Here is a 13,076-nt window from a genome sequence, read left to right as displayed (position 1 = left end):
GACATAGAAAAAAAAAATCCTCAGCACTCTTCATCCTCTCCGCATTTCCTCAGCTCTACAATGAACAGACATGCTTAAGAAATTTTGGCTGAAAAAGACCAACTGAATTTTCAGAAAGCATTTTGTGTTCAATTCAGTGCTGGAAAAAATGAGAGTGGATGTTTTTCTAATCTTATGATCAAAGTGAGTATCCTACTGTTTCTGAAATTTAACCCTGGAATTCAATGAATATAAATACAAGTGGTGAAATACTCTGATTTTGAAAGCAAAATTGAATGGGGTTTTCTTTATTTAATTTTAAAATAACAATTATTATTAAAAATTTTTTAAAAAAATCTTTGGCACAATCATGCAGTTCCTAAACAAGGAAAATGAAAATCCAGCATGATCCATTCTTTCTGTGTTTAACCAAAGCACCTGCCTCACTTGTATCTCTCACTTGACCTCTCTAGAATTTATTATTCAGTATCTTAGACCCACTCCCATATCATGGCAAGTATTTCGCATTTGTCAGCAAGGTACATTTAATAGTGTATTTCTAAAGTGGTCAAAGATTAACACTCTTCAGCCAGCGTAAAGGAATCAACTCTTAGGATGAGTCAATACAAGAATTGACTATAATTATTTTATGACTCAATATGTGACTTGGGTTAACATGCTTTTCTAAAAATGAAGTTTCTGTGGCAAACAGGAGCAAAGAAATTTAGAAAGCAAAGTGGGACATCTAATGTAGCTCTTCGGTACCTGGAAATCAAGACCATTTTGGATCCATGTTACAGTCTGAGGGCCACCCATTTTCTGCATGCAGCCTGAGTGTTCTCACCATCCCCAGAAGCTTTCTTCTTTGAATTGTCTTATGGCCAAGGACCTGTAGATGGGGACAAAGTAGATCCTAACACTTCTTTTTCCTTATATCTTTTAGTAAATCTGAAATTACAAATTACATTTATTTTCTCTTGTTTTCAGTTTCTGAACTGTGCTCCTCTTTTCTCAGGCCTTCACACAGATCCAGTCACCCAAGAGGAGCAGAAATGTCTAGGAAGAAACCCCGAGAAAGCACAAGCCACCATTTTTTCCTTCACTCTGAAAAAAAAAGATGCTTTTCTCTAGCAATCTCTGGCAGCAGTTAAGAGAGGTCTGTGGCTAGGTCTGTGTGTTAGGTATGCAAAAATGTGCTGTTGAATAGCTGCAAAATAGATAAATCATAACCATTTGTACAGCTCTGCCTGGTGTCCCACATGGAAGGGAAGGTGCAAATTGCTCAGACAGAGGAGCTCTCTTCTGCAATATGCTTTGCAAAGAGGGGAGGTAGAAGAAAGGTGGTATAACTGGAACTCACACCCATTTGTTTCTGAAAAGCCAGAGGACAAAACCAGTGAAAAAGCAATCCCACTGTGATTTTTGTTACTGTGAGGGAAGACCAGTGAGCAGCCCGGCTGTTGGGCTTTCACTGTGAGTTTTACTGCCTACAGAGGTGAGGAAAATCCACGCTCTACTCCTTGTATTTTCCCTTCTCTCTCCAGACACTTGCTGACTTTTTCCTCATTTTTAGCTTTTAACGTTATTTTTCCCATGCAGCAGAGTTATTATGCCCCATTTTATTCATTTAATTAATTACTTAATTAAATTAAGGTGTGAACCTTATACCTGCAAATAAAGTATATTTTATGGTATAGTCTCCCCCTGAGTCGTGCAGGGCCCTACACACATAACTTGCATTAACAGCAATGGTCATTACTTGCTTAACTGTCTCACAGATTAATGGAAACTAGATTCCCAAACGTCACAGCAAGCTCCTCCAAAACTCTGGTTTGCAGTGACACAAGGACCCTTGAAGCTCTGACCACTCATGAAGTTGTTTTTGCCATAAGGCCAGTAGTGGTGGCCCTTTCAGACACACAGAGACCTGTGAATGAATATGTGGAAGTAATTTCAGCTGCTTTGTTTCTCTTCCATTAGCTTTCCATGTATGTATTTGTAAATACATGTACATGTGTTTACATGCATATCTCTGATCATACGTACATGTGTATGCATGCACGGGCATGCAAGTGTTTATAGATATCTAAACCCTCCCATTATATATTCATAGTCACTGTGATCATTAGGCTAATTCAAAGAACAAAGCTTCCACTGAGATTCTGGTTTAACAATTCCTAATGATATATTCATGCATAACTGAGTAAATAAATCAATAACTGAATCATGACATATTTAAATACACATTTCTTTGCATCCTCTTTAAAACAGCAATTTTTTTTTAAGACCTTGCTATAAATATTATCTTCTTGCACTACCTTTGCTGGCAGTGTGTACTGAACTTACTGAGCCTAAGTCATGTTGGCAGTATCGGGTGCATTTGCTCCCATATGTTTTTGATATTACAGAGTCCTGGGCCTGACAAATATTTGAGCTGGAGGCCATGTAGCAATTTCAGATACTATAGGCTCAAGGCAAATAATTAGGGAAAAATACTAGATCGAGGAAACAGGGTTGAAAAACTCGATTTGAACAATGGTGGATGAAGAAAAAAGCAAACAAGAGGCTGAAGAGCTCTGAGGTCTAATTATGAAGGCTAATACATATAGACATTCTGCCCCTGGCTAAACCGTGGGATGAGGGAACAGCTCCCAGCTCACAGGTCCTGCTCTGTATTTCAGCTGCATCCCAGCTCCAGATTGGGATGAGTCTAATTTGTGCACTGTTCTCCCTGTCCTGCTTTTCTGTAGGAGGAAAACTGAAAGCCACACAACAAAAATGTAAAGTGATCACAGAAAACTCTAGCTTTGTCCCCAGTGCTGCCAAGCTGTACCAGCCATGCAACGTACTGTTACTTACCATTCCTATATCTCTTGAGAGAGATTGGTTTATACACAGAGCGCTCCACAATTGAAGAATTTATCTGAAATTCATGCAGTGACACCCTTCTCTTTTTATGGTAGCTCTCTGTTTGCTGGTGCTATGGTCTTTTGCTATATTTGAAAAAACAAAGCTATGTTTTTCACAATAAATATATGCCTCTAGCTGCCTCCCCCCTCCCCCCCGTTTCCTTTTTTTGACAAATAAGTTAGCTAAAAACGTATTTGGCATTCCAAGAATGAGATTAAGGAAAGGGGTGCTGTTAAGTCCATTTTCACAGCCATATTGTGAGAAATGTTAATATATCCATTCTTCGGTGTAAAGTTGTGACACCTGGCAAGAAAGCAATCTCATGTAAAGATGTACTTTTTACTGATCTGCTAAAAAGATCCAGCAAAACAAACTCAAACTTGATCAAATTATATGCCTTTGAAAAGCATACCTTACAGTCTCTTTAGAGGTCCATTTTCTGAAGATTTCCCCTTTTATAAGGTTTGGTGTAGCTGTAAAAAAAACTACATATGATCCGAACTATATATGCTTCATCACCACAAACCATCTGAACTTTGAAGATTGAAACCTGGAAGAGAAAGGCTGGTACTGTCTGTAAAGACTAGCTGAAGTGGGCAAGGAGCTTGTGAAGCACAGAATCATAGAATCATAAAATCATAGAATAGTTTGGGTTCGAAGGGACCTCTAAAGGTCATCTAGTGCAACCCCCCCTGCAATGAGCAGGGACGTCTTCAACTAGATCAGGTTGCTCAGAGCCCCGTCCAGCCTGACCTTGAATGTTTCCAGGGATGGGGCATCCACCACCTCAGGAGAGAGTGTAGCTGAGTAAATAAGGTATTCAGCTCCTGATCAAGCTCACTCCATTAAATGACAGACGGCGTCAAGTTCTCGAGTCTTCATACCTTACTTTGCACAGACTCAGTGTTCCTGAAATGTATACTAAGGATTGCATCTGAGGTTTGCTGGTAAAAAAGTCTTCAGTTAAAAGAAAAGTTATAGTACCTCAGTGTGGTTGAATAAGTGGACTCTATCCTGTTATGAGGAATTAACTTTTAGCAACAAAACACTCTTCCATATTATCATTATGAAATCAAAGTGTAATTGCACAGAATCATACTGTCTTCCATAAATAGTATGTTGCATCACCTAAGATTTAAGGGCATAAAAGTTCTAATGAAATTAAATTCTAAGTGCTTTTTCAACACTCATCAAAGACAGAAAATCATGTTGGGGTTTGGCCAATGAATTCTTGCTGTTCAGAGTCTTTGCCCAGCAAATCATACAGTAATTCTTTCAAGGCTGTGTTGAACTTAAAAAGAAGCTGCAGCTTACCGAAAAATATATGTCAAATCTTAAATTTCATGAAAAATTCCTTCAGAAAATTCTGGCATTTCTGACATGATGTAATCTGTTCACTGGCAACAATTGCACAAAGACAGACAAAATGTACCACAGGCATTTTTGTGTTACACAAAAATAACAAACAAGGTATGTGACTCGCTATACTGAATATGAGGTTTCAGTAAGTGTTGCTAATAGGTCAGTAAAGCCTCTGTGGTATTGTGGTATCAACAAGGATTCAAGGGGTAAAATGCATGAGATAATATCAGTCTATCATGTTTTTCACACTCTTGGGTGAGAAAAGTCCTGGCCTACTCATGCCCCCAGAGCTGGAGTTATCAGCATTCTGCTTCTCACCTCCAAGGTCAGAATTAATTTCCTTTTTTCAATACTTTTACCTATGAAGAATGAACTAAATAAATGGAATCGACAGATAAAGTATTTTATGAATAAATTAGGAAGTCTTTCCCTCCTGTCATTGTCACCCCTTGAAGTGACAGATTAGCTGCTGATCTGAAATCTATCAAGTGAATTCTTGAGCTAACGCCCTCCTGCCCTCCCAGGAGAAACCCCTAGCTAAGTAAAAAACAGCTATAAAAAGATCTTTCCTGCAGAAAGCTAAAGATACTGAATCTTGGAGCTGCAGGTCTCACTCCACCACACAGACTCAAACCTTATATAGCCATTTTCTACTAGGAGCAGTAAAACTTTTTCTTTCAGAAAAGCAGGATTTGCAAAGCCTGACAGACTCCACAGACCTCCTTATTAGTTGACGTTCACTAAGTTTTAACTAAGATCTAAATCTATGTTGCTTATTCACACAGAATGTGCCTTTGGTCTTTATTGCTAATTAATTCACTTTACAAAGTCATCTGCCTAATGTTTAAAGTTGTTTTACAAACAGGAGGTTCAAAGTTGAGGCTGTCTCTTCATCTTCAGTGTACCTAGCTAGGTCTACGTGTTGTGGCACATATGGAATGTAGCATCGTTCATTGATCTAACACACTCAAAATGTGTAGACACCAGGGAACAAATTAAGGGCAAAATCCTCCTCTCAGATCTGTTGTGCACGGATCAGAGATAAGCAGTACAAATTAGAGCTTTTCTCAGCTGCAATACACAAATGTTGCTTCATGAGTTCCCCTCTAGGCTTCAAAAAGAGGTTGTGCCAGTTGTGCAATAACATCCTCTTTGGGCCAGGCAAATCTCCAAGGGTGTGTGGTCTGGCCAAAAAAAGACCATTTTATCTTTCAGGTCTTCGCTCCCATTAGATGTTTGCACCTACACACTTCACTGAACATGAGATCAGATCAATACATGCAGGCCTGCTCGGGAATGAAACATGACCACTCAATAAAATAAATACAGAAAGAAATAAGTGTACAGTCCCCAGCCTGATGAAGAATTCAAATTGCCTCAGAGTGGTTTTACAGGTTTATACATAGAGCTTGTTTAATTTTCTGTTAATTCCCTGTGTTGCGTGCTATTGCAATTTACTTTAATTAAAATATTAGTCAAGGTTGCTGTGTTTATCCTTCATCGATATAGCCAGGAGAAAGCCAGTGCATGGGTTAATGATGGATTTTCACCTCCCTTTAATGTTCACAGTGGCTGTGAATTTAGATTTCCATGTGATTAAAAGGAAGGTTGTACTGCATACTGAACTACATGTGAAGCATGTCTGCTCTCGGTCCAAATGTTATATCATTCTTTGCTGGTCACTGAGGTAGGTTCTCATCAAGGTATTGCTACCTGGGAGCCAAGAGACAACAACTATTGTTAGTGAGACAAATACTGTGAGATTTGTACCTATGATATGTGTAATATGCTTATTTGTATCAGCCAGAATATTGTTTCTCATGCACGGGAGGGAGCAATCTTGTGTTTTGTCTTTGAAATAAGACGCTCTGAAACAATCGAATATATTGAATTCATTTCCAGATACGGCATCAGCGAATGGTATGCTGCTAGATAGTTGTTCACAGTGTTTATGCTCTAGTAATCTGCTCCCGGGAACAGATCCATCATTTCGGTGCTCTGAGGCGTCTGGGCTCCGAGCTCTGAGAGGGATTTGGGACTCCTGTCTTGGAGATGGGTTTGATCGATTTAGTGCCTAAGATGTGGGAATAGCAACCGCTCCAGTTTCTAAAGAAAATTCTCCAGCTCCTGTGAATATAAAGAATAGTCGAAAATCAGATTATAAATCCAAGGTCATGTACAAAGCCCAAAGCAGGCTTAAAACTAGTGCCTGCTCTAAGCAAAACCCCTTTCTTCTTGCCTCATTGAATATTCTTCATTGAAATCATTGCAACTACAGTCTGGATTCCTCCTGGTTTGTAAACGTAGTCGAAATTAATTTGGATCCTAAGACTTGTATCTTTTGTATTTACAAAAACCTCACAGTGTTTATTTTTAAAATGTCACTATTGTCCTATATTGTCAGTAGAAGACTTTTGAATAATAAGGCTGTTGCATTTTTCTCTTTCAGCTTTCAAAAAGCTTTTTTTGCACTGGGACAAGTGCATGACTAGATAATAGTTCGATACCTTTTAATGATAAAATGCGCCTTAGCTGAGGACAGAAATATGCCCTTATCTACTGACGTTGTTTATGAAAAAAATACAACTATCCGGAAAGATAGTGTCTTTTGTTTTTCTAAATTGTTTAGTTGAAAAAGAGACTGTGATCCACTGATATACAAATAAATGTCCCATGTTGACATCTCCCTGCCTAGCTATCACTCCAAGCTCTTGAAATTACTGAGCCAAAAAAATAAAGGTGGGAGGCAGAGTTTCTGTGGGTGAAGCACAGCACTTCAGATATCATAACAGAGCCTATTCACCAAATTACTGCAGATAAGAGACTTTTCTTTGCATAAAGGGCATTTACACTCCTCTCAGAATTGTATTTTTATCCCTAAAGACTGAACAATATGATTAGGAGTTCAGTATTTGGCGTACCAAAGAGAAGGAAGGAGACACGGCCTCATTCACGTGCACTTGCTTCTAGAAATATAGAGTGCTCTGGTTTTTTGCAAACATGCACACAGACATTAAACAGAGGACTATAGATTTGTCTTTGCCTGCAAACTACTTGGAGGATGGTGATCTTATCTAGCCCAGACTTATAAATATAGAAGTTCTTTAGCTCAAAATACAATTTGTAAATGGGTTCTGTAAAGTCAAGCCAGGTGCCAGTGTCTGAATACTCAGTCTTCTCTACCTTATTTTTATAACTGGAAACCAACAGATTTCTGTAATTTGATATACTAACATTTTCATAAAAAACAAACATTTTGAAAAGAAGGTGGCCTTAACATTGACAAAAAATGCTTATCTAGCCATTGTTGAAATTATAAAAATTCACTAAACCCCCTTCAGTTTGAATGCCAGTTGGTGAAGAAGACAAATTCTGAGTATTTTAACCAGGTTTTAAAGTGCAGAAAGCATTTCTAAGATGTTAGACGTGCAAACATACATGTTTTTAAGAAGTAAAATGAGTGAAATCAAAGGGACATAGTCTTACTCCTGTACTGTCCAGAGTAGCCCCCTGTGTAAGGCAAGCAGGATGTGGATTAAAGTTGACAAAGGGAATTAAATATCAATAAATGACAAACATTTGAGACTGCAAGGAAAACTAGTGCAAAAAGGGTGGCTGCAAGTCTTTCCCAGTCCCACCAGTTTCAACAGGAATCGGTCTCTGCACTCAGCCTGAGGTCCACCAGGGTCTACCATGGCAGAAGATCTCTGCCCTTAAAGATCAGTTTTAAGGCTTGAGAACAAAGTCAGCTCCAAATTTTGTTCACCCCATTTACAGGAATAGGCTTCCAAAGTCAAGAAGGATGCTGATATATGGTGATCAAGCTTTGGACCAGTGTACAGAAGGAGCATAAAAAGTGATCAACCATCAACGCTAGCAAAATAGGACCCTTAGGAATTATCTAAAGGTCATAGAAAATGAATAAATATTAATGCACTTATCATGCAGAATCTGAGAAATGTGCTGTTATGACTGAAATATTATTCAAAGACAAGTATTGTAATTAAGGTTTTTCTTTTCCCTAGGCAGTGATAAAGAAATGCTGGGTTTATCCTCAGCCTTTAGCCAGCAAATGCTTTTTTCCCCTCTTAATTCTAATGTGAGTTCTTAATGCAATAACCCTTTCAGATTGAATGAATAGCTAGTTAATTCTTCAAAAGTGTGGCATTCCTCTTGCTAAGCATTTAATTCCGTGCCCCCCCCCCCGCTCCTTTTCTCTTACTTCCAGGTGCATTCCTGGGCTACAGCGGTTGCTAGTTGGTGTAACCCCATGAAGTCAGAAGGCTTAAGAGCCCCTAGAGCTAATACAAAATGTATGAGCGTGCCATATCTCGAAATTCCTGCTGTCGGAAGTGCCGGCTTGGAGGGGAGACAGGAAGCCTGAAAGGGAGAGGCAGAGAGAAGTCCCAAAGGAAAAAGAAACGGGGAGAGGCAGGGAAAGAAAAAAGAAAGACAAGGCAGTTGAGAGCATAAAGAGCACAGGGGATGGGGAAGACCAAAGGCGGCTGGAGCTAAGGGCTCAGCTGAGTGCAGAGGTGCTGGCTGTAGGGAGGCAAACCTTGCTGAGTGATGCTGACAGTGTTCAGAGGAGCACTCATAGCCCAGCACCGGTATTAGTCAGGTGTCCATCCCCCTTTTCTTCCAGGACATACACTTACCTCAGAGGAGTAAGCCTGAGCCCACCAGGGGATGGTACAAAACAACTGCAGGCATCACGAGTTTGTGCTGTAGGGCCAGGCTGGCACCAAACGGCACGCAAGAGTCTGTCCCTCCCCGCACCCAGCCCATGCTCAGAGGCGGCAGTCACACACATAAGACAGGCTGTAGGGCACATACAGGAGATGAGCCTTCTGACACAAAAGCATCAGCAGCATGGCTGTATCGAACTGTCCCATTTTGAACAGCAATGAGGACAGAGAGGTGCTTATGGCGCTCTGCTTTAAGTCTGGGCAAAATGATGTGGCACGCACTTGGGGCTTGCAAGCCTCTAGCACGAGTCTGGCCACCCTCTCAGCTGGGGGGACTCTGAGAGGTTAAACAAAATAGAGGGCTGCAGCTGGCAGGCTGTAATGCTATCTTCTGTAATTTCTGCTGTTTTCTTTGGCACTAGCTTTGCCCATCTTGTTATAATGAGGCAATTAATACTGGCTATGTATATGATGTGGGCTGCGGGAATGTTGGGGGATAGTGAAACTATCAGTTAGGCGCAGAGGCAGCTTCAAAACCACGGTGTTTTTGAAGGTTTGCAGCATTCCACTTACTGAAGTCTTAACTGAGATAAAGCTCAGAAATGCGCTGTTCTAACTCAAATCTTCCAGTGAGCAACCAGGATAGAAACACACAAGTAGATGAAAACACTCTCCGTGTACACATGTATGGGCAGGAGCTATCTCTGCATGGGTTGTGGCTGTCTTTTACCCTGTTATTGGCAAAGCTTGAGGATCGCTGGTTTGGAAAGGAGAGGAAAAGTGAGACAAAGAGGAAAATCTATTAAATTGCTGAGGCTTTTTTGGGGGGCCGACATGTTACAGGAGGATTCCCAAAGGTCCTGCTTAGCTGTGTAAGCGTGCTGTTGTCATTAGGTCCTAGGAAATTGATTTATTATCACCTTCCTTCTTCTTTTCTTCACCCACCTTCCTGCCCGCTTTTTCCTCTGTTAGTTAGACATGCTTCCTGGGGGTGGGCTCAGGCAGTAGTAGTAGAAACTCCTTTGCCCTGCTCTATTTTCTCCTGATTTCTGAGAAAGAACAGAATATTGAAGAGTGGATGGACCCTCCCTGGTGCACTCCTCCACACACGATGGGACATCTACCATCAGCTCTCCAGAGCAATGAGAAAGCTGGGGCCCATGGTGTGGTAGCAGGGCTGGCTCACAGGGTTGCTGCAGAGGATCCAAGGGCTGTAAGGCTTTCCAGGGCCACACGGAGGTGTGTGGGGCCCAGTCCCAGAGCAAAGAGATGTCTGCGTGCACAGTCCTCGTCTGGGTTGTGCTGGAGGAAAAGGATGCTGAAGGAGGATACTTTTTATCCAGCCTGACCTAGACCATCTATAACTTTGTGGATCCTGGTCTCCTAGGTGACCCCCAGACTCGAAGGTGCCGCAAGACCTGAATCCTATTATAGATCTTGCCATGAAACAACCAAAAAGCAAGGCCTCTCTCTTGCTTCAATGGGCTTAGTGAGGAGCTGGGCTATGTCACACTGTGGAGGGGCAGAACTGTGGAAGAATATACAGCACAGTTTGCTTTGGATGGTACCACTTCTGCTGTTGCATTGCAAGAGGCCAGAAAGAGCCATTTGCTTTTATGGCAGGAGTGATGCGATGCATGTAAACAGAAAACTCTTTCCCTTTGCCAGAGCACATGGATGAAACCCAAACTCTAAAAATGACAAACACACTTTTTCTTTCAAGTCTTCCTTGTCCCAGATTTGCTCAGCTTCTGTCTTTGGGATATATGATGCATGCCCTGCTACTCCCTGAGCATCTGCTATGGGCCACTACGAGAGACGGAGAAATGGGCTAAAGGGACCTCTAGTTGGAGCCAATATGTGCTTATGAGGCAGCTCCTGCTTGCACTGTAGGCTATCCAGCATTTGTGCTGTCTGTGCAGCAAAATGAGGGCTCAATTAGAGCATGAGCTAGTATAATTCTGCTAGGTCGTAGAGACTGGTATAGGTACAAAAAGCACTGAGAGTGCAACAGCACTGGCTCCACAAAATGCAAATCAGAACATATTGTTGCCAAGGACCCTCTGTGTCTCCTCTGGCTGCTCGCAAAGCTAGTGCCCATGCCACTGTACAGCCATTGCTACCGTTCCTCATATGAGCTGCATAGCAGGTGTGTGTCTGCATTTTCACGTAGATGTGTAACCGTTCCTCAGGATCCGTGGGTTTCTCTCTCTTGCTGGCCTCCTGATACATGCATACCTCGGGATCGTCTGTCCCTGGCTCCCTCAGGCTACGTCTGTACTGATAAAGCAGACAGGAGCAGAGCATGGCCTCCAGCCTGGCACGTGGGTGCCCATACGGTCGAGTTGCTGGCACAGCTCCTGATGTTGTTTTTGGTCTGGGCCAACTGGTTCTCTCACAAGCAATGCCTGGGCACAGCTGGGAGTTAGCACAGGCCAGAGATCATTCCCAGTTGACAGTTTGAGTCTATTTTGGAGGGTAAGAAAATATAGTTATATAGGTATGTTTTTGCCTGGCTACTCAGGGAAAGGGAAAATGCCCTGGCCCTGTTTAGTTTATCAGCAAGAACATAGCCTGAGCCTGGGTCTGAAAAAACAGTCAAGTTCATGGGGGAAAAAAGGTAACCTGGCTTCTCTGAACGTTAAGACCCTGTAATGGCAAATGCACTTTGCTTGCTCTCTAACCTTGCATTATAGAAGACACCAATGATCAGTCCAGACATTAGCATAAAAATATATGGTTTTGATAACTATTAAGTTATCAAAACACCGAGGTGGGGGAGTGAGGGGGGTGAGGAGTAACCTCGTGCTGTTTAGAAATGGCTACCTAGTCCACTCTCATAAACGGCAGGCAAAATCTAAGGTCCATAAAAAATGTTCACATGTCCCTAGCTGTCCCAAGCCACTAAACCCTTCCAAGCAGACTACAGAATGTCAGGTCCTTTAGTACAGAAGACCAAAACCTTAAAAGTCACAGTGTGCCATAGAAAGGGAGAACTTGGACACTGCCATGACTGAAGGCTTCTGAAAGAGGAGGGAGTGAAGGGAAAATGCCCAGACGATCTGTGGAAGTGCAGTTTAGTGCAAAGAAGCTGAGGCAGAAGATGGGAAACACAGATGTCAGACACGGTGAACTTAATAATGTGAAAAAGCCAAACCCTCCTTCTGCCTGCATAGTTGCAGTTTTCCAGCCCTGGATAGCCCCTCTAGTCATCAAAGCTGTCAGTCTGTTTTTTTCTTCATTCAGTGATTTAATTTGATGCAAGGGGGAAGTTTGGGTGTGAGACTGTACGTGCAGCCCTGTAGCTCATTTTCACAGTCACAGACAATCTTGCCTAGCTTAGAAATACTCACCTGCTTCTGAATTCTGGGTCTTTGGCTGTGCTCAGAGACCAAGAGTGGTACTTTTCAAAATCGTATAAAAATATGCTTTAAAACTGGTGGTGGGAATAAAGACAGAGGTAAATCAGACTTAAGGAGGTGTCAATGCAACAAACATGATGGGATCGCCTTGCAACACAGCAGCTGGCTGCTACTGGAAGCGGCACAGACAGGACAGCTGCAGCTACGGTGTTAAGGGACCTGATCCCGCAAACCTACTGCAGCCAGAACTGCTGAATCACGGACCAGCTGCACCCTAAGAGCTTAAAGATCTGGATGTAGAGCTGATGATTACAGCCTGAAGCTGAATATAGGACTGACTGCTCAGGTAGAAAAGTAAGCAAGCAAACAATGGAAAGCCTGAGGTGTGAGACTACGTGACTTCACCTCGTTCAGCCCACCACGATTTCAGGTGTGACATGAACCATTTCCTGGTGAAGTGCAGCAACATACTGGTCTGGTAAAACAGAGCCATAAATTCCTTAAAAGAGAGAAAAAGGGGAAACATAGTTTTCGTTTGCCAAATGCATTATCATGCAGCAAAGGGGGGCTCAGCACAATGAAAGAGAAGGAAGCTAATGAGCTGCTGCTGGTTTCACAGCCCTAACACCCTATACGGAAGTTATGTAGTGGGCAACTTGTTTCCTCTACATCCTTACCTTGGTGGTACTGCGGTGAAATTGCTTTTGCAGCTCAGTTGCTGAATTGTACCAGTTGTAATCAAGGTCATGACATTTCTCCCAAACACCCTCAGTAT

This window comes from Aptenodytes patagonicus, chromosome 2, assembly GCF_965638725.1.
Source record: "Aptenodytes patagonicus chromosome 2, bAptPat1.pri.cur, whole genome shotgun sequence".
Lineage (NCBI taxonomy): Eukaryota > Metazoa > Chordata > Aves > Sphenisciformes > Spheniscidae > Aptenodytes > Aptenodytes patagonicus.
Note: the sequence above shows the minus strand (reverse complement) of the source record.